Here is a 3,403-nt window from a genome sequence, read left to right as displayed (position 1 = left end):
TTATGTTTCTCCTTACCAGAAGGAGAGATAGCTGAGCGGGCTATTTATATAATGGGCGCATATGGAATAAGACCCATTTTCGCATGACGAGGGTCATTACAAATCTAATTGCGAATTGAAAATGCCACATTTAAGAACAATGCTTTTTGATACAAAATTAAAGTGGCTTGTTCACACTTAAATTGCATTTTTTTTAAGTTTTTCATTTTATGCTTTAAATTCATAAATTTAAACATCGCAAATAACGTGCTCCAGTATAAAACAAAAATAAAGTAAAAATAAAAAAGAAAAAGTAAGCCGCACCAAGGCTCGAACCACTAACCCTTGGATCGGTTTATTCCCCGACTAAATATAGATTTTAAATATAAATTTAAATATAAACACGCATTGTGACAACAACAACAACAACAAATATGGCGTAATCTGTATTGTCAAACACGGAAGAAGAAGGTATAATATGTTTTTTATTGTAAAACTCAATAGTGCGTATGATTATTTTTTTTTATAAAAGTAGATTAAAATAATATAACTGATCAAATGATTCGTTTTCGTTACATAAGTATATGCATATACATCACAGAACGCGTAAATACTGATTCCCTCGTTTACACTTAAGTTACAGACAGAGACTAAAATTAAAAGCCAAGTTGAATACAGAATTAACTTTAGTATTCGCGCAAATAAATTAAATTTATCATTAGCCTTGGAGTACTGAGATCATTTAAACATTACAGTATCTTTTTCTTTCCTCATAACTGACAGTGACAACATTATTTGTTGGCAGGCAATTCAAGATGCTGTGCATTTATTGACATATTCATTATTATGTGTTATATGACAATGACATTTATTATTAACTAAAATGCATTTGAATGGTACTGGTAGGTTATTAATTTAAACCAAAAACTCATAGTTAACCCTTTAAGCGCTGGAACCGAATTTTGAAGGCCTTTGCAAACAGTTTGGATCCAGATGAGACGCCACAGAACGTGGCGTCTCATCAGGATCCAAACTGTTTGCTATTCTGATAGTATTCTTTGAGAAAAATCGAAGAAATGGCTAATTTTAGAAATTCAGCGGATGACATTTAGCAGATGACATATTTCCCAGCATGCAAAGGGTTAATGTATTTCTTCAGTTTCTTCTGCACAGCTATTTTATAAATAAACTGAATAACCAAAATATTTTTGAAAATAGTTACACAGTTAAGTAATTCATGGCATCAAATGCATGTAGCTGGCGCCAGACAACTCGCCCCAATACCAACTCGCCCCAAAACAAACTCGCATCAAACATATGGTCACTTGCTCCAACCAAGAGACAACTTGCCCCAATTTATTTTCGTGCATGTAATTGTTTCTTTATTTAAAATATTTTATCTTTATATTCTTTGTTAATTTAGCAAAGCACGTATATATTTTGATAAATGTGTATTTCAACAGTACATTGTATTTTGAATAAATCAAATACAGGTCATCTGAAATGCATGTATCATTATATTTGTAAAAGCCAAGAATATTCTGGATATTCCTCTTTTTTCAATTGTTTTGAATATCCTCAAGATTTGATTTCCTGAATGTCGAAGAAAACTTATTAGATAATAATACCACATATTTACAACATAGAGACCATAAATAGTTTTAAAAAGTGGTTAAATTGTGTATCTACTTTTTCAATAGGATACAACCATAATTAAACCAAGAAGTTTATGAAGAAGGGATCACTGGATTATGTCACTTTGGTACAAGACACAGGAAAGGTATACTTATTTAGCTGCATTTTTTTTCTGTTGATTTCATTTGAGAATATTGAAATAATTTGTAGATAATGTTTTCAGATATTCAGGCAAGTTGAGATTTCATTGAATTTTTTTTATGTCATTTCACAATATTCTTGAATGGTAACAGAAAAAAACACAGTTCAACGCACTAAGTCTTTGTATGTAAAACTGTGTTGCTACATGAGCAAAGAATTTAAAAGATGATTCTACACTTCACTAGGTGAATATTGAAATTTTACCAAAAAAACTGACAGGAATGTTTAAAAATGGTGTCATGAAAAATAAAAAATTCTATATGTTCATGTAGCTACATCTTGTGTCAAAATTCTTAGCTTTATGTTCAAAACATTTATTGTTAAATGCAGAAATGTCTTTTCAAGGATATCATAGACCACCTTATTTATACGGAAGCATATGAGCTGTTGAAGGAAATTGCTGCCAGACAGTCAGCAGTTATCACTGACAGCCTGTCCTGGCCCAGCTTGGACCATCCTCAAGCTAACCATGATGGTGTGTTTGCAAGAATTGTCCATTTGGTAGACCATGATGAAGACCAGCTTTGTTGTGGCATGGCCTGACAATACTGTACAAGCCAGAGACCAGTATGTTTACTGTTGTTGAATATGACCCATTTTTCATGTTTATTTTTCTGTGGGCCTGTTTAACAGAATTAATAATGCACTTTATCTATTTCAAATATGTTATTTTTCTGTGGACTGTTTAACAGAATTATTAATGCATTTTATCTATATCAAATATTTTATTTGTCTGTGGGCCTGTTTAACGGAATTATTAATGCATTTTATCTTTATCAAATATTGTTGCTTGTAATATGAATATAGAACACGTAAAACTACTCATGTAATTGTCTCAGCTTAAAATCAAAAGTGTAGAAAATTTAACTCATTTACTGTCGAAACAGTGGCCATTATGTTCCTGCATCTTAAAAGTTGGACAATAACAGCTAATATATATATATAGATAGATTTAGCAAGGGGTTTTGAGTTTTTTATGTGTTCATATTTTTCAGAAAAAGGGTTAAGTGGTGACTGATCCTCTCACCCTCCTTATCCAGGAAACGTTTCGGAACAACGTGTTGGCACTGAAGATGTGGAGGACACAGATTGATCTCAGTACACCCTTTGGATACATGGACACCTTCAACGGGACGACAACAAAACTGTACCTGCCTTTTTTTTAAAGGAAGTAGTTAATAAAATTATTGTTAACAGCTTTTTTAGTCTTGTTGTTTAAGAATGCTTGCAACATTTAAGTGGATAAACGGTTGTTTTAAATTTGAATATTCAGTAATGCATTCTTTATTAAATGATGTAATCTTATTTCTTTCAATATAGTGTAAATTATAAGAACATAATTATCCTTTGTATACAAAATGAAAACCAAGTTTACTGTTCTATTAATCATTATTCATTTATCTTGTTTTTTTTTCAGAAATATTACAGGGGCATACATACAGTATTCTTTAAATAAAATTAACATGTATTTTAGCAATGAATATTCAAACTTTTTCCACATTTATAACCAGCAACAATATGTAAGTATTATAATGTAACACAAATTAATACTATGAATTTACTACTGATTTTGCCATGCCTGTCATCA

At 31.1% G+C, this 3,403-nt stretch overlaps 1 long non-coding RNA gene across 1 annotated transcript; it reads left to right on the top strand.

Annotated features, from left to right (window-relative positions):
- Positions 1 to 420: 420 nt before the first annotated feature.
- Positions 421 to 3,122, top strand: LOC127859034 (uncharacterized). Its single transcript, XR_008039244.1, has 4 exons — positions 421 to 450; positions 1,680 to 1,759; positions 2,161 to 2,382; positions 2,811 to 3,122. It is a non-coding gene; the product is annotated as an uncharacterized LOC127859034 (long non-coding RNA).
- Positions 3,123 to 3,403: the final 281 nt, after the last annotated feature.

This window comes from Dreissena polymorpha, chromosome 14, assembly GCF_020536995.1.
Source record: "Dreissena polymorpha isolate Duluth1 chromosome 14, UMN_Dpol_1.0, whole genome shotgun sequence".
Classification (NCBI taxonomy): domain Eukaryota; kingdom Metazoa; phylum Mollusca; class Bivalvia; order Myida; family Dreissenidae; genus Dreissena; species Dreissena polymorpha.
This window is presented reverse-complemented; position numbering and strand designations above follow the sequence as displayed.